This window comes from Rhipicephalus sanguineus, chromosome 11 (genome assembly GCF_013339695.2).
Source record: "Rhipicephalus sanguineus isolate Rsan-2018 chromosome 11, BIME_Rsan_1.4, whole genome shotgun sequence".
Taxonomy (NCBI): Eukaryota; Metazoa; Arthropoda; class Arachnida; order Ixodida; family Ixodidae; genus Rhipicephalus; species Rhipicephalus sanguineus.
The window spans coordinates 143,688,233-143,711,709 of record NC_051186.1 but is presented as its reverse complement, the minus strand read 5'-3'; the positions used below and the strand labels follow the sequence as shown (position 1 = coordinate 143,711,709).

At 48.3% G+C, this 23,477-nt stretch overlaps 1 protein-coding gene across 2 annotated transcripts in view; it reads left to right on the top strand.

The window, feature by feature from the left end:
* Positions 1-23,477, top strand: part of LOC119375576 (mediator of RNA polymerase II transcription subunit 17) — a 212,086-nt gene that overhangs the window by 92,875 nt on the left and 95,734 nt on the right. The gene's annotated exons all lie outside the window — the stretch shown is intronic.

The window sequence follows — 23,477 nt, the reverse complement described above, 5'->3', positions numbered from 1 at the left end:
TGAAAGCCATACAATAGCACTGTCAATGCTTGTGCACCAGTTACACCAGAAATGGAAGTGGCCCATATACGCATGAGAACTTTTCGACAAGCACCCTCAACTCGGTGACGATCATCAGCCAGTACACGAGCTGAGCCAAATGTACCCTTAGGCACTTCTGGTGAGGGATTGATGCCCATCTTTATACACCTGCTCTGCATTATCTGCAGAGCACTTTCTGTTTTACAGAGTCAAGAGACAGCAAATGCAAAAGTAAATGAAAACCATGTCAGAAGGTTGGCTGCAGTGTATAAGGTGTCATTGCACTGTAGCCAAAGGCAGTGGTTCACTGAAATTTCAATGCCAATGCGTTGTTTCATTGCGTTGTAGCCCCATCCACACAAATTTTCAGTTTTTAGTTGCACGTGCAACACTGAATGACACTCTTGCTTCTCTTCCGAGCACTTACGGTTGTATGAATATTCAGAAAATGTTTTTAAAAAAATAAAACTGGTACGAAATCAATGATTCTGTTTCTAGTGAAGAGTTATACTGGATACATGTGATATCGGAGTGTAAGTTTACTTTAGATAAGGGCCAAATAACTGTCAGAATGATTAATAAAAATTATTTGAACAAGTTCATTGTAATGAGCAGACAGCTTTCTTGTCAGCAACTGCGATCATTGTGGCACCTAGCTGAGGTGATCTCAGCTATGAGCTGCTTTCAATGTGGCTTCTGAGATCCACTTCATCAGTGCAACAGAGCATGAAGTTAACCCGAGGAATACACTAGAGAACCATGCCAGATGCTTACCGTATATTGCCGATTATAAGTCGTCCCCCCAGCTTGCAGGGGAAAAAAAAGTTGACTGTGAACACAGCCTCATGCTGTGGCCATAGCTCACCAATAAGTTTTTCAGAAGAGGGAGTGATGCAAAGAAACATTATTTGCCCGCGAAACATTGCTTACGACTCGTCGTCGCTTGAGAGAAGGACGCAGTCATGGTCATTGCCATCCATCGTGTGAGCCACTGCTGCTGCTCGCCGTCGGAACAGGTGCCGGTGGTCGGGAACCCGATCTCGAACCGCCTCCTCAACGGCAGGGTGTCATCCAGACTTCGGTCCGCGAAAGGAACAGTGTGTAGCAGCGCCTTAGTCCTTTGTTTTCTCCATTCCCTCACGCACTTTTCCGACACATGCTTCAACGTTGCTTTCCGACTCTGCATAGAGGATTGCTTGCCTCTTGAAAACAGCGCTGTACTGTTGCCGGCGTAGCGGTGGCATTTTGGCGTCCGTTTGGCAGCGTCGCAAATCGCTCACACCACTGCTCGCAAGCGAAGCGAAATGCAGAAATGGCGAACAGGCGTGAGTGCAAAGAGATGCGAAGACGCTTGTGGGCACATGTGACTGGTCATGTGGTTTAGTTCCCCACTAAGTGTTGCCAGCCCACACGGACGCCGATGGTTCGTCAACAAATCGTTTCTATTTTATGAAAACAAAGCTACAGGGCACATCACAAGGTATATTCCTCTTTATTCATAGAGCATTGTTCGCGCTCTATCAAAGGTTTGAAATGCTGCTTTCGAGACCGTGTTTCCCAAGCAGTTCGCGTTAATGCCGTGCGGCGGTGATTTTTAAGCGCGTAGTTTCGCCTCGCGTGGTTTCGCTATAGTTTAGCGATCGTCGTGGCAGATCGCAAAAATGTCCAGCTCAGGAAGCGGCGCGCGCGCGATGGGAGATAGCTGTTGCCGCAACTCCGCTGCCTCTGCGGCTGATGTTATCGATGCGTTGAATAGCAGGAAATCAGAGGACGACGACCTTTCGTCGGACCCCACAGATATGTTGACTTTGCGATTCCGCATATAGGTCGACTCCGATTATAGGTCGACCCCCGAACTTTGGAAGGTCATTTTATGAAAAGAACGTCGACTTATAATCGGCAATACGGTAAGTCTTGCATTAGAATCGCATTAGTTCGTTTTGTCGTATTGCCACGGGCGTTTCTTATTATCACTTTTGGTTTATTCGTTTCTCGCCCACAAAGACTGTCAGAAACGCTCAGCGCAAACCGCGCCTCATTGTTCGAGAGGCTTCGCGATCATTGTAGATCGTTTTGTTAAGATTGCGCGCAAGACGCGCACACTCGAGCCTATTCTAGAATTTGCACGACAGCCAGCGATAATGCTGGAATATTCGACGGCACATGTTTAAATGCCGACGCGCTTCACCGCTTGTGAGTTGATCGACGGACGACGCCCTGTTCGCCGCTATCATTGTACAGCGTGTATTGCTGTAGTCCTAGTTCTGATTTTCCGGCCACAAGTTCGGCCAAATAAACAGTTTCATCCTGCAAACGCCGACCGCTGTCTTCGTCGACGTCACGACCACGTGACATCTGGTGGAGGTGCTGCTTCTTCCATGATCCGGACGCCACCGCGGAGCGCTGACCCAAGCCCAAGCCGCGACGAGGACGACGGCAAGGAAATCCCGGATCGTCGAACAAGCCGCAGGCAGAAGGGACTGCAGCCAGAGCACGGGCTCCTTCCCGAAAAACCCAGGCAGCCGCAGATCTCAACATCGACCACAGCGACTATGACCGACCACGTGCAGCCTGCGCCAATCCTTCTTCGCCAGCCCAAGGAGCCGCCAACCTTCCGCGGATCGTCGTTCGAAGACCCGGAAAGCTGGCTCGAAGCCTACGACCGAGTCGCCCTTTTCAATGCCTGGACCAGTGAAGACAAGCTACAGCATGTCTACTTCGCCTTGGAGGACGCAGCTAGAACCTGGTTCGAGAACCAAGAGCGAACCCTGACAACATGGGACGTTTTTCGCACCAGGTTCCTGGCAACATTCACCAGCGTCGTCCGCAAGGAGAGGGCCGAGGCTCTGCTCGAAACCCGCGTGCAGCTGCCTAACGAAAACGTGGCACTCTTCACAGAAGAAATGACGAGACTGTTCCGCCACGCGGACCCCGAGATGCCCGAGGAGAAGAAAGTGCGCTTCCTCATGCGAGGAATCAAGCAGGAGCTGTTCGCGGGACTGATCAGAAACCCACCCAAGACCATCCAAGAATTCCTGGCGGAGGCAACAACAATCGAGAAGACGCTCGAGATGCGCACGAGGCAATACAACCGCCGCATGCCGACGACGAACTACGGGGAAGCACATGCGCTGGGCTCCGACGACTTGCGTGAGACGATAAGGGCGGTCGTGCGCGAAGAGCTCCGAAAGATGTTTCCTGCATCTCAACCCCAGGTGCATTCCATAGCCGACGTCGTTCGCGAGGAACTTCAGCATTCGCTAGGAGTTGCTGCACCGCCGCAACCTGAGCCGGAAGCCATGAGCTATGCTGCCGTTGCACGCCATGCTGTCGCCACTCCGCGCTATCACCAACGCCCTGCGCCGTCGCATTTCCGTCGCCAGACACCGCCGCCACCTCCGACGCTATCCCGCCCGCCTGCAAGCCAAAGCTACACCCCCCGAAAGACCGACGTTTGGCGCGCCCCTGACAACCGCCCGCTCTGCTACCACTGCGGGGAGGCCGGCCACACGTACCGCCGCTGCCAATACCGACAGATGGGGCTACGCGGATTCGCCGTCAACGCGCCGCGCCCGCAGCCAGGCGAACGGCCTCGCGACATCGACGACTATCTCACCGGAGCACAGCGGCAAGAACGACGACCTTCCCGCTCGCCGTCGCCCGGCCGTTACATGTCACCGCACCGCCGGCAGTACACTGGCCCAAACCGGGGCCGGTCGCCTAGCCCGTATCCGGAAAACTAAGGGCAGCAACCGATGGAGGTGCGGTTGCTGAACGACGAAATGCTGAAGATCCTCCGCCGTCGACGACTACGCCGCGACGAAGTTCCGAGCCCCCGCCGCACGCCGAACGACGCCCTGAAGACGAAACTTTGCGACCGGAAGCAGACCTGACGACGCAACGCGGAAGCAGCGGTGCAAACCGACGTAGCCGTGACCCGACGCCGCGACCTAACCGCAACGCAAGACGGCGGACTAGCGACCTCGACGTTCTGATCGACGGCCACAACGTCACTGCTCTCGTCGATACTGGAGCCGACTATTCCGTCATCAGTGGGCCGTTCGCAGCACAGTTGAAGAAAGTTAGGACTGCTTGGGAAGGCCCCGAGATCCGGACCGCTGGAGGCCATCTGATAACGCCGATTGGTGTCTGCACGGCGCGAGTCACCATCAATAACCGGACTTATCCTGCGAGCTTTGTAATCCTACAAAACTGCTCCAGGGATATGATACTTGGAATGGACTTCTTAAGTGACCACGGCGCCGTCATCGACCTGAGGTCTGAGTCGATAACACTGACCTCAGACAAAGCGCTCCCGCCCCACGCGATGCCAGGCAACCATGCATTGAATGTGATAGAAGAGCAGGTGACCATTCCGCCGCGCTCCAGCGTCATTATTTCCGTCGGCACCGAAAAACCTGCGAACCTTGAAGGCGTCATCGAGGGTGATCAGCACCTACTCCTGAACCGTCAAATTTGCGTCGCACGAGGTATAGCCGAGCTGCGTGACGGTAAAGCAAAGGTGGTGCTGACGAACTTCAGCCACGAATATAGGCACCTCAACTTTGGTACGACGGTTGCCTACATCGACGAATGTCTAGCCGCCAGCGATGCTTTCGCCCTCTTCGATGCTGCCGAACCTGCTTCGACGAATAGAGGTCCCGAACCGGATTTTGACATCAATCCGAGCCTTCCGAAGGCCAAGCAAGACCAGCTGAAAACCCTGATCCTGCAATACAGGGACTGTTTCTCGTCGTCATCGCGGGTCCGACAAACGCCCCTTGCGAAGCACCGCATTATAACAGAAGAACATTCTCGACCACTCCGTCAGAGCCCCTACAGAGTTTCTACTCGAGAGCGCGACGCGATAAAGAAACAAGTCGACGAAATGCTACGCGACAACATCATCCAGCCGTCCAAGAGTCCGTGGGCGTCACCCGTGGTGTTAGTGAAGAAGAAGGACGGGACACTGCGTTTCTGCGTTGATTATCGGCGCCTGAACAAAATCACGAAGAAGGACGTGTACCCCCTCCCACGAATAGACGACACCCTGGATCGACTTCACAACGCGACGTACTTTTCGTCGATGGACCTCAAGACCGGCTACTGGCAAATCGAAGTCGACGAGAGAGACCGAGAAAAGACTGCCTTTATAACACCCGACGGCCTCTTTGAGTTCAAGGTCATGCCTTTCGGTCTTTGCTCGGCACCTGCGACGTTCCAGCGTGTCATGGACACCGTACTGGCCGGATTGAAGTGGCAGACGTGCCTTGTGTATTTGGACGACGTCGTCGTGTTTTCCTCAACCTTCGACGAGCATCTCCGGCGGCTTGAGGCAGTACTTCAAGCAATCAAGGCCTCTGGACTGACCCTGAAGCCAGAAAAGTGCCGATTTGCGTACGACGAGCTCTTGTTTCTGGGTCATGTGATCAGCAAGTCTGGAGTGCGCCCAGACCCGCGGAAAACAGCTGCCATCGCCGACTTCGCGCCACCCACTGACAAGAAGGCCGTGCGCCGATTTCTCGGCTTATGCGCCTATTACAGACGCTTCGTCAAAAACTTTTCACGGATCGCCGAACCACTGACGCTTCTCACGAAGAATAACGTGGAATTCAGGTGGGAAACGGCGCAAGTGCAAGCCTTTCAAGAACTTAAACGACGCCTGCAGACGCCACCCATACTCGCGCATTTCGACGATTGCGCCGATACGGAAATACACACCGACGCAAGCAGCGTAGGACTCGGTGCCGTCCTTGTGCAAAAGACTGACGGGCTTGAAAGGGTTATCAGTTATGCTAGCCGGTCACTATCCAAGGCGGAAGCAAACTATTCCACAACAGAAAAGGAATGCCTTGCCATCCTCTGGGCTACGTCAAAGTTTCGCCCCTACCTCTATGGCAGGCCCTTCAAAGTTGTCAGTGACCATCACGCCTTATGCTGGCTAGCTAACTTGAAGGACCCTTCAGGTCGTCTCGCACGATGGAGTCTGAGGCTTCAAGAATTCGATATTACCGTCGTGTACAAGTCCGGACGAAAACACTCTGACGCCGACTGCTTGTCTCGTGCCCCCGTCGACGCACCGCCGCAAGACGACGACGATGACTGCTTCCTCGGAACCATAAGTGCCGACGACTTCGCCGAAAGGCAACGGGCCGACGCGGAACTGGGGGGCCTTATTGAGTACCTCGAGTACAAGACCGCCGTTGTTCCGAAGGTATTCAAGCGAGGACTGCCGTCGTTTTTCTTACGGAACGGCGTTCTCCTGAAGAAGAACTTCTCGCCACTTCGAACTGACTACCTTCTCGTCGTGCCCTCATCACTGCGACCAGAAGTCTTCCAGGCCCTACACGACGACCCGACGGCTGGACACCTCGGTGTTTCCCGCACGCTCGCCCGAATACAGGAAAAATACTACTGGCCACGCCTTGCTGCCGACGTAGCCCACTACGTTAAGACTTGCCGAGATTGCCAGCGACGGAAGACACCGCCGACTAGGCCAGCGGGACTTCTGCAGCCAATCGAACCACCTCACCGGCCGTTCCAGCAAATCGGGATGGATCTACTGGGGCCGTTCCCCACGTCGACTTCCGGCAACAAGTGGATCGTCGTAGCAACTGACTACCTCACCCGCTACGCCGAGACAAAGGCCTTGCCCAAAGGCAGTGCCGCCGAGGTAGCCAAGTTCTTCGTGGAGAACATCGTCTTGCGTCATGGCGCCCCAGAGGTCCTCATCACAGACAGAGGTACCGCCTTTACTGCGGACTTAACTCAGGCGATCTTCAAATACAGCGAGACGAGCCACCGCCGCACCACCGCCTACCACCCGCAGACCAATGGCCTCACCGAACGTCTAAATAAGACCATCGCCGACATGCTGGCCATGTACGTCGACGTTGAGCACAAGACGTGGGACGCCGTCCTTCCGTACGTGACCTTCGCTTACAACACGGCCGTCCAAGAAACGACGCAGATGACGCCGTACAAGTTGGTCTACGGAAGGAGCCCGGCGACGACGCTGGACGCCATGCTACCCAACGTCACCGACGAAGAAAATGTCGACGCCGCCGCTTACTTACAACGTGCCGAAGAAGCTCGACAGCTGGCCCGCCTGCGCATCAAGACCCAGCAGCGCACCGACAGTCGTCGCTACAATCTTCGACGACGCTTCGTGGAGTACCAGCCCGGCGACCGTGTCTGGGTATGGACGCCAATACGCCGACGGGGACTTAGTGAGAAGCTTCTCCGACGATACTTCGGACCGTACAGGGTACTTCGCCGCCTCGGCGCACTCGACTACGAGGTTGTCCCTGACGGCATTACGAACTCTCAGCGGCGCCGTGCACGACCTGAAGTCGTCCATGTCGTGCGCCTCAAACCATATTACACGCGTTAGCGAATCTGAGGACTGTCATTTTGCTTTATTATTGTACTTTCTTGCTTGTGCTTATTGTTTATTGTACTTTGTTGCTTTATTCTTGTTATTTATTGTTGCATGCATTGGACTGTCCTGTTTTAAGCATCGGGACGATGCTTTTTCAGAGGGGGGCATTGCCACGGGCGTTTCTTATTATCACTTTTGGTTTATTCGTTTCTCGCCCACAAAGACTGTCAGAAACGCTCAGCGCAAACCGCGCCTCATTGTTCGAGAGGCTTCGCGATCATTGTAGATCGTTTTGTTAAGATTGCGCGCAAGACGCGCACACTCGAGCCTATTCTAGAATTTGCACGACAGCCAGCGATAATGCTGGAATATTCGACGGCACATGTTTAAATGCCGACGCGCTTCACCGCTTGTGAGTTGATCGACGGACGACGCCCTGTTCGCCGCTATCATTGTACAGCGTGTATTGCTGTAGTCCTAGTTCTGATTTTCCGGCCACAAGTTCGGCCAAATAAACAGTTTCATCCTGCAAACGCCGACCGCTGTCTTCGTCGACGTCACGACCACGTGACAGTATCTTCCCAGCCAAATGACAGCAATTCAGCCGCTACACAAGCATTAAGCGTTTGTCAGTTTTCACAGAAAAAGCTATTGCAATAGCTCAGTGGCTTCTGGTCATATGACGGTGGCTGCATTTCGAATGAGGTGAAATGGAAGAACGGCTCTGTATTTGCACTTTGTGTGCAGTAAGGTGGGAGAATTCTACTGTGAGATTCAGAGCTTTAAAGGGGCCCTGCAACATTTTTCATGTATTCATCAAATGGCTTCATTAAAGGAGTTCGTTGCTTCATGAATCGACTGCTGCAAAAATGTTTAAAATCCGTCCAGTACGAGAGGAGTTAGAGGGATTTGTCGCACGGTTTAAGCGCTTTCTTTCTCCTTTCTTACCAGTGATCGTTCTGAAAGTTCCACAGATGAGCGATGAACAGGAGGCAAGACCTACGTCCGTTCATAAGCACGCATCATGACCTTGACAGGATGCGTAAAGGTCCTTGAAAACCTGGAAAACCTTTGAATTTGGGAAATGTGTTTTAAAGGCCCTTGAAAGTCCTGGAATTTCTTCCTGTGCTTGAAAATCCTTGAATTTGCTGAGCAATGCACTCCCATATCAACATTGCTACTCCCCTGATGTTGTAGATCAGCACCGACCTGACAAGGTTCCCATTTCAGAAACAGTAATTCGGCGCGAGCACACATGGTTTCGTTTTGCATGCCTGCATGACAAAAAAAAAGTTCCACCGCGTCAGACTGCGAACGAACGAGGCGAGAGACGCATACCGTTCTTCGGTGCTGGCTCCTTCCCAGTGTTTACGCTGCTTTCCATGCCCTTTCTTTCGTTTCACCTCTTGCCCGTCGGTCTCCCTTGTGCCACTTTCTCTCTTGCGCAAAAGGTCAAGCTAGTGAAGCTAAAGTGAGTGCCACTCATGTTTAGCGCCTTTGTCAATGTAGCCAGCAGTTGCATGCATATCCGCTGTCATACTACCATGGCAGCTAGAAGAAAGAAATAGAAAACATGGTTGATCCCTCCGTCATAGGAATCGGTATAACATGAAAGTAAAACGTGTCTTTACAGAAGTAGTTGAATGTTTACAGTACATTGATATAAAAGAGCTTGCGCAATGTCTATTGGTGTTTGGCAGCTATAGCACCGTTTTACGTGGATGCACCCACGTTGACGCTTGGTGGCACAACTTCATCCCGACGACTAACGTCCATAAGCAATGATCAAACAAACCTTTGTGGTAGCTCTAGTAGTTCACGGTGAGAGTGTAATCAGCAAGAGTGGTGTGACAGCCAGAAGAGCGTCGCTGACTGGATGCAGAACTTGGGCATGTGGCATCCCACTGCATGTTAAAGAGTTATTAAACACCACGGCGAGACTAGAGGGAAACACAACGCACATTGTGTCTACCCTCAGCTCGGCCGTGATTTTTCTCAGAGCGAGCGCAAGCGGGGAACGTGGTGTTACAGCCAGGCGACGCAGGCGCGCGCCGCAGAGCAATTTTTACTATGGATGGATGCTATGAGCGAGGCCGAGGCTTGGGCTAAGGTCGCCACCTCGCGGTGTGTTAAGGCGTTGACACAATTGCACTTCTCCTATTAGAAACGCGCTGAATGGGACGCACGCATAGCAACTACGCGTTGCAGGAGCTAATCGCGGAGGCCAGGGTCTCTAATGCATTACTTCACTTTACTGCTCCCAGACGGCGACACCACCCCACTGGCCAAGAAAACTGTGAGAGGAAAGAAGGAAAGAAGATTACTTTTAAGGGCTCGTTTTCTTTGTTAGACACAACATTAATGAGAACTAACAGACAGTAATGCCAAGGAAAGTATAGGGGGTGTTATTGTAATTACGATATAAATCTGAAGAAAGTAAAGTGGACGAAAGGATAACTTGCCCTGCCGGCAGCAAGTTATCTTAGAGGGTGCTTGCTAGACCTATGACACGGTCACAGTGGAAATCTTGTGGACTCTGAAGGTGGTTACCCGCCATTATTCATACAGGTCGTCGTCACAAGCTGCCGATCTCTTCAGGAGCATGTTCGTTGACAGTGAGCTCGCAAAAGCTTTCTCCTGTGGAGAGAAAAAATGCTGTTACATAGCGTGCCACATGCTCAGACCTTTCTTTCAATCAGCTTTGCAGCAGGAGATTCAAAACTCGGACTGCTACATTGGGCTTTTCGATGAATCTGGGAATGAGTTTCTGCAGAAACAAATGCACGTACGCGCGAGATTCTGGAATTCCTTGCACAAATCGCAACAGGATATCTCACATCAGCCGTTGGGAGTGTTCATTGCGTGTTGTGAACTTTTGTTTGTATACTCTTGTGGACTTGCGCAGTGATCAAGGCTTGTCATAATTAGGATCATTGTGATATAGGGGGTATGCACTGAGCCTGATATAGGGGGTATGCATATCACTGCATTGTGATATAGGGGGTATGCACTGAGCAACACCATTTGTCGAGCGGAGCAATGCGGCGCCTGCTCTCATATAAACAAAACCGAGCTGTGGGCGAATGCTGGGGGTCGGCACGTATATCAGCTGGCTTTGGCGGTGTTTTCTTGGAAGTGCGTGGTGGTGTTGGCCGGAACATCTCCATCAGTGCCTCGTACGACCGTGCGGTGTGCACAAGCCATTGTGGGGGACTCTGGCAGTGATGGCAACGAGCGTCTGCTCAACGAGCTCGGGGCTCCGATTTACGACTTGAAATGCTCGCCACGGACTGCGACTCTGCCGAGCTAAATGACCCGACGACTTTGGTGTTGTAGATCTCAATGGCTGGAGGCATCCGAGCACCGTGCTTGAACCGTGTGAATGTGACCTTCGCTCGAGAGCGCCGTGCATGTACTTGTGAAGACCGCATACAGCAGTGTTTTTAAGAGACCTGAAGGGAGGGTTCGGGGAGAGACGGATTTCGGAACGCGCCGAGTGCGCATCGGAATAAACGAACCATAGGCGTATCTACTTGGGGGGGGCAAGGGGACGCTAGCCCCCCCCCCCACTTTTGACAGTGGCTATCGTCGGCTGCAGACTGGGAAACTAACAAGTGAGACAAAGTTTTATTTGAACGCAGCAATAACGCAATCTTGTAATAAAATTTGTCCTACGATTCTGCTGTGACGACTGTCCTCCGTGTGTCATGACCAAGCACTGTAGGCTCTCTGCGGTGCGGGCTGACTATTCCACGCTTGTGCGTCTTGCGCTCGAGCATTGCAGAGGAGGCTATCGCTCAGCAGGGGCTCTATAACATTACAGCAATCTCTCATGATCTTATTTTGTCCTGCCTGGCCTGAAATTTAAGTAATCCGCGACGCAAATATGGGCGGGAACCAGTAAACGTTTTATAGCCCGATCAAACGCTCTTCTTTTTCAGGAAATTCAGCTTCTTTCTTTGAAAACGAATAGCATCGCCACTGCTCCATTTTCAAGCTGCTGTGAGTTGATGAGTGTGCAGAAGTGTGGAGTATTTTAGTTGTGCCTAGCCGGGACAGCTAAATTAAATTCCCACTTTAGTCTCCGATTAGCCTTCTTCACTTGGCTTATCATGTGATAGCCTGCAGCGATCGTAGCGGCTTGTAACATGCCAGTGGACTCGAGCACATTGAGAAGCCCAACTTTCAAGTTTGCCCCGTTACTTGATCTACCTCACCAGGGAGATAATCAGCGTCCACGGTTTTCTGGACTAAGAAGGCTGCCTACCTGCAAAGGATTGTGTCTGTTCCTATTAATGTTTATTTCTCTTTCTAACACTTTGTCAGCAACGATGAGTTCATGGAGAGTTGTACATGCGCAAAAACAGCTTAACATCGTTATACTACAACTGAAAGTATCTATTATACACATATGAATCCATCTCACCCGCTGCTATAAGTAGCCACTGCCAATGTGATTGGCGGGCAGCCTTCTTAAATTACGTTCAGAAAGAGACACTGTCTGGCTATTCCGAAAAAAAGTGACTTATTGTTCAGCACAGTAATGTGCTGCTTATTGTGCACACTTCATTTTAACACCGCGAGTTTTCGCAGACTTGTGGCGTCGCGTAACAATTGGAGGCGATTTTATGGCACATTGCAAATTTTCGACGAATAGCGAAGAACCAATGACAAACAATACACCGTAGTGGAAATAGTTCATTATTTATATATTTTACGCAGTCATGCGTACGTGGTAATTACGCGGTGGATCACTTTCGCGTCATTTGTTGCGTCGTTTTACGAGCAGGTGCTTTGAGCATGAGCCAGAAAATTTCGACCAATCATTAACAGCTAACGACCTATACGGAAGGAAACAATGCAGGGTAGTTTAACGTTATAATCGCCCACATTTTTTAAAGGAAAATTTGAGCTTACACAGTTTATGTAGACTATTTACTTGGAGGAACTGGAGGGGAGGAGTAAATGGCCACTTCACCGCTTTTCCGTCCACCCCCACCCAAGCTGGGAAAAGTAGGAGGGCAAGGAACGACACATAGTATATAAATTCGTAGTCATTTATAATCTTATAGCTGTCCACAACCAGCTCAATGTGGTTTGCTTAAGTATTATTCGACTGAACTTGGTCTTCTTCTTAAGAAAGACCAAGAACTTTCTTTCTTAAGAAAGAAAGTTTATATTAGAGGGCTCTAACAGTAAAGAAATTGGCACTCGGCTTATCCTGAAGACTTCTGCGAAGTACCTTGCCTTGTCAGCCACATGTTTTGTTTAATAACTGAGAATTTAAGGTACTAGAGTCATAGCAGGTTCTTCATGCTCATCGTACCTACAACGCCACACTAAGACTGGGAAGTTTGCTGATGCAATGCTCAGATGATCAGGTTAAAATTTGGGTGTACTTCTTAAACTTCGCGGTAATATTGCCAAAATGTTATTAAACACTGCTGTGTTGTCGCGGTATAGGGCGGCCCAGCCTGCACAATCTGTTTGTGCAGATGCTTTTTTGATTTAAAACAAACAGTTTTGAAAAGCAAGTCATATCTGATCAGCGCTTTGAATATAAAAAATCACCTCAAATCAAATATATATATATATATACGGCGGATAGAGTGAGCGACGCCAGCCCCCCCACTCGCGAGTGAGTTAATACGCCACTGAAACGAACTGCATTTTACCCAGTCTAAGCCTGCTTTCATCAGTGACATACGAGAGCCGGCTTTTTCGGTGCATACCGCAGAAAGGGGCACCCGAACCTCACTCCATTGTTGTCCATTTTGTAGGCCCGTTTGTATGCCCCGTCCGTGCTCTCTGTGCGTCGTCATGCAGGAGGTGTTCCGGAGGTCTCTAGTCATCCAAGTCTCAGTACGGATCTTGGACACAGCGTGTGCGGCGAGTGCCGCACACGCTGTGTCCTTGTTGTCCGTGTTGTCCACCGCGCAGTATACTTCGATCTGGAAGGAACTTCACTTACGCTTGAACGTGTGCTGGCTATTTCAAACAATATCGAAGAAGCCATGAAATACTCACTTGAGCTGCAGTCATCAGCTGTGAGCATTCAAAAGGTGGACAAACGTCAGACGCCATCCCGTACAGGAGCATGATTATCGTTGCTGCAGCACAAATCATACGTTTGTTGCGGGTCTTCACGGCATCTCGCAGATACCGAGACTTGCAAGGTGCAAGATAAAATATGCAGCAAATACAGCAAACATGGATATTTCCAGCATTTCTGTTGGAGAGGCATGCCAGACGAGCAGGCACTTGCTATCCGAGAAGTCGATACCTGCCATACATCTGGAGACCTCAGCGTATGTCTTCTCGTCTGGCAGAACAGAGCTGGAACACATACAGAAGCCCTCGTGCTAGATGCACCCGAGACACACGGGCTCTGCTGTGCCAATTCTGTCGGCCGTCACGTATTCAAGATTGAAATGCCCTATTGTGCAGCTGACATGAGCGGCACCCTATGATTTTTCTAGCCGCAGAATAAGCACTGAGGAGGGCTTTACGGCACCAGTCATCTTCCAAGGTCGGCACGCTGAGATACTTTTCTACGTCATGAAGGACGGTACGGACATCCTTGGCATTGACGCTATCGGAGTCCTGCGGCTGCATATCAGTCGTTTGTCATTGCAATGCACCAACATTACGCAAGTGTTACAAGGCCTTGATCCTGAATTGTTTTGCCAATTTTCGCACCTGGTCGATGCAAAGTTAGGACTGGTAGCAAATTTCATTCATAAGGTCAAGATAAGAAAGGGATCACGCCTGTTGCTGCTAAGTTGTGCCATTTGCCATTTTCAGTGCAAGGTGCAGTACGTGAATAGCTGCAGTGCCTTGAGCTAGATGTTATAGAAAAGGATGATGCATCTGAATGGGCATCGTCATTTGTAGTAGTGGGAAAGAAAAATGGCAACGTAAGAATTTGCTTTGATCTGTGTGAACTGAACAAAGCGGTTGTCGTTGACAAATTTCCGCCAGCACGTGTGCAATTTCTATCAGTACGTGTGCGTGTCCGGGAAACAAAATCGTACGTCTAAGAACTTCAAGGAACAATCCTCTTAGAGGAAGTTCTTTGATGAGTATGATTTTATTTCCATGACACACACACACGTGCTGGTCATACGACCAAGGGGAAACACACCTTTGCTTCCGTTGTTATCCTCCCACTCGGATTAAGTTTAGAGGAGTGTCGTCAAACACTGGCTCCACAGTGCGCTAAGCAAATCATGTCGCCATCTAATGGGGACCAGCCTTGACTGCCAAAAGATCGCCTTCACAAGCAGGCTACCCTGGCCACCTCCTGGTGTCCGCCGCAAAAAATTCGCACAAGAAGCCTTCAGGCTGCTAGCAGAATGCTGCAGCCATTATCAATGTCCAAAAGAAGTTCGCAACGATGCCCTACCTACACAAGATTTGCCACAACATAAAAAAGGCGGTATGAGCTACTCGAACAAAGGCAGGTGCTCGAGCAAATATTAGTGTGGCTTTTACAACTCCTAACAAGCTCGTAATGAGGGGGTGCCGATTATAAGCAGGGGCGGGTTATACACGAGAAAATACGATATTCAGACTGCCCCCGGAGCATGCCAAGTGTGCAACGGCGCAAATGAGCGTGCCAAAGCTTTGCTGGAGGCCAACTGAAAACTATGTGCCGAAGCTCCGCACTACCATGCAAACGACAGGAAAGCCGTAACGCTTTGTTCCTCTGTGTTAGCTGCGTACCTTCGGAGCTTATTCGTTATCGATGGTCGCGACGATAACGACTGCGGTTTCCTGCACAGCGGTTGCGGCAAACGGTAGTTCCATTTTCAATCTGTGCGCTGGATGTTCTCTGGCCAGCCTGTCCCGTCGTGTTCTTTCTCTGTGGTTCGTGTTTCCCGCTGGTTTTTATCCAATTCCACATGTACCAACTAGCCCAGTCCATCGCCTTGATGGATGTTCCCTGCGTGTGCCTTCAGAACTGCATCGTTACTATCTGTGATTGCGTCTACCGCAGTTTTGTCCGCAGCATTGCGGCAAGCAGCATTGCTTTGAGTCGGTACGCATTGAATGTGCGCATACTTTTGTGGTAGCCCATGATCGTGTCGACACGACCGCATTTGTGTTCGCAGCGGTTGCTGCAGGATGCAGTTTCGCTCGGACTTGGTGTGCGCTGGTCGCGTGTGTGCCTTCATAACGCTGTGGTAGTCATTCACACTCGCAGACCTAGTGACAACGAGCAGTAGTTTTGTTTTGAGTGCAACGTCAAAAACATGGCGGGAGCTCTTGAAGAACGATTCTACCGCTGCCCGCATGCCCATCAAACCCACTGGCAGCATCATGGTGGATGGACGATCTGTCGCCGAGCACTTCAATGGCGAAAAATTTACCGGGATGTGCGGGTGGGGGCAGAAGGCGGGTTACGATGAAGACATGGGTCTTGCGATGCGGCCGCACGGCTCTGGAAGTCACGAGCCAACGAGAAATGGTCGAGTTGCTAGCGAAATTTCGCGGCAACACTAGGCAAGCTCCTTTTCCTTATGTGGTAGCACTCGTGAAAGCTTTGTTGAAATGGAAGTACCCAGGAAAAGTCTTCGTTGTGACGAGACATTTTCGCGTCGTTTTCCATGGGCGGCTGATGGGGAATCGAAAATTATTTCTTGTGGCGGAAATTTCGGTGTAGCGGAGTTTGTTATAGCGGGATTTGACAGCAACTTTTGTGATTCCTAAAAAATGGGTATGCCATAAATTATCATGCGCTACAACTTCTTAATAAACAACTGCGCTCAAGTCAGTAATTAGAGTATATATTGAGGTTTTGTTAATTAACAAGAAGCAGACAGGACTGCATTTGTCCTGTCTGCTTCTAATCGGATGTCTCGTCCTAAGTGCAGTTTAAGTTTACATAATTTGTTAATCAGTCGTGTGAACGTCGTTTTAGCTGCGGGAAAATATTTGTGCCTCGACATTGAGTTCATGTGCGAAAACAACAGGAGCGTGACTGTCATCAAACTTTTATAAGATCTGTATTTTCTAACACCCTGTATACTTATTGCGTACTAATAATAAAGAGTTGCTTTGATGTACTGGGCTGGTGCGGTTTATTTTGCGGTTCTACGGCTTTCAGGCGTGGTCCGGCAGAGCATGGTGGTGGATACAATCGGTACGTCCTGTGTAAAGGCTGGAAATGATGGGGAGCAAATTTTTCTGATGCTTATCTGAGCGGGCGGTAGTTTAGCCCTGGTGAAGACGAAGGCAATGAAAGGAAAATGCACTGGACACACGGGTGCTACCGCCTGTAAAATACACCAATGAGCTCACTTTGCCACACTTATCTGAGCCATTTCTTTATTAGTGCATTGAAGTGGGCATTGTAGGTGAACATTCCGCAACATTTGTGTACTACGTCATGTGGAAGACATTTCCAGGCATTATCACAACCAGAGCTTCTCACTTACACGGTGAAGGCAGCAGTGGGCCTAAACAATTTCTCAGTGGCTGACTTGGCATAGTGCCCTGCTGGCTTTGGTGAAGTTGTGTGCTGATACGCAGGATGTGTAATGGGGGCGTGCGATTACACGTGTTGGAGCAGGTGCATTGTCATCCAGTAAGTGGCCTTCCACCGCCATGGCACCTGGAGATGAAATGTCCAATTTATTCCTGTTGACAGCAAATTCCATGCCATGGCAGATAAATGTAGTTAGGCAAAGCTGAGTCACTCTTCGTAACTTGTTCTTGTTTTAAATGAGAAGTGTCAGTTGTACACTCAAACCTCATTATAACAAAGTCTCATCTGCCACGAAAATAACTTCGTTATATCCGAAAATTCGTTATGAACATTTATTTGTAACACTGTAGCTATGACAAGACTATTCTTCATTTACTTCACTATAACCGATAATTCGTTATGTCCGGGTTCGTTATAACGAGGTTTGAGCGTACATTTTATTTTTTTCATGAAAATGCGATTTTGTGCACGTTCTGCTTCTTTTGTGTGCGTGAACCTGTCACAGTGCTGTTAGCAGTTAAATAAGAAGCATGTGAAACTGATAATTTGTATCTCTACTGTGCACTTTGTGCCTTTTTATGCTTTATTATTTAGCTCTGGGAAATTAGCTGTAATATGTAGGGTGATATTGTTTCTAGGGGTGTGCGAATAGTGAAATTTCATCTCGAATTCGAATCGAATAGTGCCGAATAGTGGGCCAAAAATATGGAATATCAATTCAAATATCAAATACAAAAGATATTATTAATAATTGAAAGAAAGAACGAAGAAATGAAATCTGCTCATGTCCTCGAGAACATAACGCGGTGTGTTACTGGTTCCGAACGACTACAAACTGTTGTGCAGAAGCATAAATTGTTCCACATGACCTGGCTTCAGGCTCTCTCGACGTGGTGTTACGGTGTTTCCTGCAGTTGAAAACATGCGCTCACTGGGCACCTCAGTAGCAGGGATGGGAAATTATAGCAAAGCAATTTTAGTGATTCCTGAATAAAATGCAGCTCCGCGTTCTTTCCAGTATTCAAAAAGATCATCCTTTCTTGGGATTTGGGGCTCATTGAAGTGAGCCTCTTGACTAAAGGTATGAGCTGAGTGTGTTGGTTATTTCTTTGCGCTAGCAGTTCGACAGTCTCCCTGGCCTTCTTCACTGGAGCCATAACGTGCGGAAATGACGTAATCTTTTGAATACACATACACTCGCTTTTGAACCAGGATATTGATATTGGGAAAAGCTTTAACGGAAAGCCCACTGTAATGATGTTAGTTTTAGTTTTAGCCACCCCACCTTAACCAAGTTGCACCATTCGCGCTTGTCGCGATTTAGATGTTCGGCCTGTCGAATTATTCGAAATTTCGAATACTAGCTATTCGAAAGTCGAATCGAATTATTCGATTAGGTAATATTCGATTCGAATTTGAAACTCGAATATTCACATACCCCTAATTGTTTCATATCTTAGTGTACACGACTGCTGTTTAAATATAGTATATGCTCGTGTAATGGCTACATCCATGTAAAAGTGGTACCCAGAACATTGTCAATAAAATCTCCCCAAAAATGTGTTTAATAGCTATCTGTGCCACACCGTCGATTATTTAGAAGGTTGGCAGTAGCATCTGTTGTGTTGTAGAGAATTATGAAGCTTTCTGTTTCTTGAATGTGATGTTCAGCAAAACATGGCAGCTGAGCTGAGTTTCTGGTGCCTGCAGGTAGCAGAAACATGGTTTGTGCGATTCAGTGGCTGCGCCCGAGATACTGCCTTTGCTGGTCTCTGGGATGTCACCATTTATTATGCTGGCAGGTGATGAACTACGAGAGTGGCTACAACCCTCTTTATGCTTCTCGTTCGTCCGTCTGTGACTCTACCAAGTCATTTTTATTTTATAACATTTACAGCAACAAGCATTATGATGCCAGCCTCTGTCTCAAGATATACCCAAAGTTCTTTGTCAGCCAGGAAATTTCACAAAAGCTTTTGGGAACGTGCGAAATTCGGAAATGTTAATTTGACACAAAAATTTCCTTTTGGCATTTTTTTCTGCAATATGTTGCTGGGGGCCTATTAGTTATAACAAAGCCCATCGCTTGCTGCAGCGGGCAACAGATCATTAATTGCAGTCTGTTTATTATTGACCAGTCTCAATTCTGGTTTGGGAGAGCTCTGAGAACGACAAACTGCTGGGTGCAACAGACGCCATCTAACATGTGAAACGGCCCACAGAGGTGTGACGCGCTGCCTGCATTGTTTGGTGGCGATGTTTCACCTGCTGCATGTGCTGCGCCGTCATGGTCGTCATTGCCATTACCATCGTGGAAATGACTTGCTCGAGGCTTCCACGCTTTCTGCACATTCGCTACGGGCCCAGACTCAGGAGCAACTGCCGAATAGTAGCCTCCGGGTACAAGCGCTGCGAAAGTGCAGTGGCGACTATGAGCTCAGAGCTCGGCCGCACTGGTGACCTCTCGGAAGTTGGAGGTCACCTTTAGGTCACTTAAGATGATGTCAGTGTCGCGAGGGATGGCATATAGCGCTGGATTGCACACACGCCGCCGTAGCTCAGTGGTAGAGCATCGGACGCGTTATTCGAAGGTCGCAGGTTCGGTTCCTGCCGGCGGCAGGTTATCTTTTCGTCCACTTTACTTTCTTCACATTTATATTCTAATTACTACAAATAACACCCCCTATACTTTCCTTGGCATTACTGTCTGTTAGTTCTCATTAATATTGTGTCTAACAAAGAAAAACGAGCCCTTAAGAGTAACCTTCCTTCCTTCATTCATAGCGAGGGTCTCGTTCTGGCAGACATGATGCCTTCAGGTAGTATGCGAGGGATTATTGGTCAGTTGCCTGCTCGTAAATAGATCACGTGCTACGTGACGCCAAAAAGGCAAAAAAAGAGTGTTCCACACTCGCCGCCATGGCTGCGACTGGCGCTGACTGACATTCCTAAGTTTCAATCCACATATATACCCCATAAAGTGGACGGGGAGATGACCGCCGCCGTAGCTCAGTGGTAGAGCATCGGACGCGTTATTCGAAGGTCGCAGGTTCGGTTCCTGCCGGCGGCAGGTTATCTTTTCGTCCACTTTACTTTCTTCACATTTATATTCTAATTACTACAAATAACACCCCCTATACTTTCCTTGGCATTACTGTCTGTTAGTTCTCATTAATATTGTGTCTAACAAAGAAAAACGAGCCCTTAAGAGTAACCTTCCTTCCTTCATTCATAGCGAGGGTCTCGTTCTGGCAGACATGATGCCTTCAGGTAGTATGCGAGGGATTATTGGTCAGTTGCCTGCTCGTAAATAGATCACGTGCTACGTGACGCCAAAAAGGCAAAAAAAGAGTGTTCCACACTCGCCGCCATGGCTGCGACTGGCGCTGACTGACATTCCTAAGTTTCAATCCACATATATACCCCATAAAGTGGACGGGGAGATGACCGCCGCCGTAGCTCAGTGGTAGAGCATCGGACGCGTTATTCGAAGGTCGCAGGTTCGGTTCCTGCCGGCGGCAGGTTATCTTTTCGTCCACTTTACTTTCTTCACATTTATATTCTAATTACTACAAATAACACCCCCTATACTTTCCTTGGCATTACTGTCTGTTAGTTCTCATTAATATTGTGTCTAACAAAGAAAAACGAGCCCTTAAGAGTAACCTTCCTTCCCCCAAGCTATATTTGCTGTTGATGTTTGGTAGATGACACACGCATGTTCACGCCAATCGATCCCACAGGCTATCTCGGCAGGGAAATATTGAGATTGAGTTTATTCAACCACGTGGCAGGTACATAAGCATACAGTATATACTTAGTGTGGTGTAAAGGAAAAAAAGCTGCATTTCACAGCTTGACTGGCCCCTTCGGCTGGAAAAAAAAAATTACAAAATTACAGGCAGTGGAAAGCGACTATACCAAAAGGAAAACACGAATGTAGCCCAGACAGCAAGTAAGAAAATAAAACTGAAATATGTAAAAAATATTCATAACAAAGCAATGAATGAGTGACACTACATCACAAGAATGACCCAACATTCATAAACAACACACTCACCACATCTGATGTAACATATCAGCTTTAGACAATCTACACACACCCTCAGTTGTTAATTTCCACTTGTTCATTATGCTGGAAGACGGTAATGTGATGTTTCGAGTCCATGATTGGTATAGGACATGGTACATGCCAAGTCTCTGTATACTACTGAGTGAGGTGACTGGCAGGACTTGGTCGCAAGTGCGCCTAAGTATGTAGGAGGGTACTTAGTGTGTTTATATTTCTGATTTAAAAGTTGACAAAAGCTAGTATTCGTAATAAGTAGTTAGTCTTAAAATTTTATATTTTGTAAATAATGAAGCAGTATGTGCGTTGTGTGATGCACCTTGAGTGCACCGTAGGGGATTTTTTTCAGAACCAGGTTGTGTAATGATGCTTTTGAGCCTGTAGACCAGACCGAATGACAGTAATGTAAATGTGAAGAAAAAAGAGCCTTGTATAATAATATTTTTTGTTTTAGAGGTAGTATATTCTGGCATTGACTACACGTTTGGTAGGCATACTGCTCGAGCCTGTGGGGCGGACGGTGAAGCCATGCTCTTATTTTTATTTACGGTACCTACAGCGCCCGCGTGGGTCATTAGTGTAGGGGGAGATAACACTTTCGAAATGCAGAAGGGCGACAATCGATTAACACTGAGGTGTACATAAAAGAAATACAGATACATAATGAAGCATCCAAGGGTGACACGTAATAAACACTGACGTGTGTGGAGATACGGCAGCAAGGAAAACATATTGTATATAATAAATGCATACGCACACACACACACACATATATATATATATATACACACACACAGATAAATGCAGGTGGAGAGAAGCGAAAAAAAAAGAGAACTCGAGCTTAGATCGTTAGAAAGATCAAACGAAAGTGTAGGCAACTTTAAATTGTGCTCAGGCTACGATAAAATATGATCGTCAAGCGCAGTGGCGAAAGTTTCCCTGGACGCGGCTACGATTTGTTGAGGTAGTTTGTTCCATTGCCTAATTGATCGCGGGAAAAATGAATATTTAAAAAGGTTAATTCTGGAAGCGAACTCGCGCACTTTAAGTGGGTGATCAGTACGAGCAGATGTATACGTAGGCTCCGATATGTAGTTTTCTTTGTGAATACCCGTTAAACCATGGAATATTTTGTGAAACAGAGATAAACGTAAGAATTTGCGCCTGTCTTCAAGAAGAGGCCATCCCAAAGTATTCCTGATTTCGAAAGATCTCTTAGAAAAGTCGTAATCACCCACGACGAAACGGGCCGCTCTCAGCTGCACGCGTTCTAGAGCGTCGATGTTCACCTTAGTAAAAGGGTCCCAAGTGCTGCACGCATACTCCAAAAGTGGGCGTACATTCGACATATACAGGGTTTCTTTCAGGCTGGCCGGTGCTTGTTTAAAGTTGCGTCTCAAGAAGTTTAGTGTGTTGCTGGCCCTTGTTACAATGTAATCTATGTGGGCATTCCAAGTAAAATTGCTGGAAAAAATTACTCCTAGGTACTTATATTCCGTTACACGAGACAGCTGTGTTTTATTCATGACATAGCTTGCCATCAGGGGGCGTTTTTTGTTTGTGAATCTTACGAGGTTGCATTTGGACAGGTTGAGTGTCATGTTCCAAGTCGAACACCAAGACATGATTTTGTTCAGATCATTTTGTAGCAGTTCGCTATCTGATTCACTTGAAATTTCACGGTAAATGCAGCAGTCATCTGTGTATAACTTCACCTGGCAAGACAAATGTTCAGTAAGGTCATTGATAAATATTAGAAAAAGCAGGGGCCCTAAGACGGACCCCTGTGGCACTCCAGATAATACAGAGACATCAGAAGAGCGGACACCACCAAGTATCACGCGTTGGTTTCTATCTAACACGTACGCTTCCAACCACTTCCAGAGGGTATTTGGCAATTTGAGGTAGGACAACTTTAGTAGTAATAGGGTATGAGATACGGTATCGAAAGCTTTCCGAAAGTCTAAAAAGATGCAGTCAACTTGCAAACCCGAGTTAATAAAAGCTGCAATGTCATGGCGAAATTCTATCAGCTGAGTGTCACAAGAAAAGCCAGCCCTGAAGCCATGTTGCGTTGGGATAAAGAAGCTATTTTCTTGAAGGTATGCCATTAAATTCGTATAAACAACATGTTCTAATGTTTTGCAAGCAACGCTTGTGAGTGAAATTGGCCTGTAGTTGCATGTTCTCGTTTTTGAACCACTTTTGTGAATTGGAATAACATTTGCAGTTTTCCAGTCCGAAGGTAGAGCACCAACTTGAAGAGATATCTTAAATAACAGTGTTAAGAAAGGGGCGACAGACAATGCACAGTTTTTTAGAACGAAATTTGAAATAAAGTCAGGACCGGTAGCCGAGTGGATGTTTATCTTCCGTAGCAATAATGCGATACCATTTTCAGACAGCACAATTTTCCCTCATCTGAGCAAGCTCACTGATGTCATATGATTTGGAAACTGCGGCTTTTGTGCATGAAAACACAGAGTGAAAATAAGCATTGAAGGCCTCTGCTTTTG